An 808-nucleotide genomic window follows, 5' to 3' on the forward strand; every position below is an offset into this window, starting at 1 on the left:
ATATATATATATATATATATATACACATATATGACGGATTTCTTTCAGTTTACGTCAACCAAATCCACTTACAAGGCTTTAGTCTGCCAGAAGCTATAGTAGAAGACGTTTGCCCAAGGTGCCATGCAGTGGGACTGAACCTAGAACCATGTGGTTGGGAGCAAATTTCTTACCACACAAAAATTTCGAAATGTGTTTCCTTGAGAATGTGTATGGGAAAGGAGTTATTCGTTTCGATATTGTTTATTACACTTCTGTCCTGATCAAGCAAACCTATAACAGAAAAGCGTTCCAGCCTTGACCATCTTGTTTTTTATTCAGTTACTGTTTCTAGGACTACCTATCCAATGAGATCTCTTTCCAAGATGTTTACACGTGATGTGAGAAAGATTTGACTAGTATTTCTAGCAGACTGGGCGACCACAGAAAAAGTACTTCGTTGGCTTGAGGTGGAGACATTAAGTGAAGATTAGATCTTATTACGACGTTGTTAGCACGGGAATCATTGGAATGAACACTAATCAAAATTCCTGCATTTCAACCTTTTCATCAAAATGCTCTGCTGTCTCAGATTTGCAAAAGAATTAAAAGTACCTCCGTTCAGTTTCTATGATTTCACCTTGCTTATCTGCTGAGGAATTTTTATCCTCAAGTGTTATTTATCTCAACTCCTTCACTTTAGATACTTCAAAAACTGTTACAGCAGCACAACGCAAATAATGTTACAATCTTTTGCTCTCCTTTCTGTCATCAACCAGACGCAGTACAAAATAATAATAATTCTTTCCACTAAAGGTACAAGGCCTAA

Source organism: Octopus bimaculoides, chromosome 11 (assembly GCF_001194135.2).
Source record: "Octopus bimaculoides isolate UCB-OBI-ISO-001 chromosome 11, ASM119413v2, whole genome shotgun sequence".
Taxonomy (NCBI): Eukaryota; Metazoa; Mollusca; class Cephalopoda; order Octopoda; family Octopodidae; genus Octopus; species Octopus bimaculoides.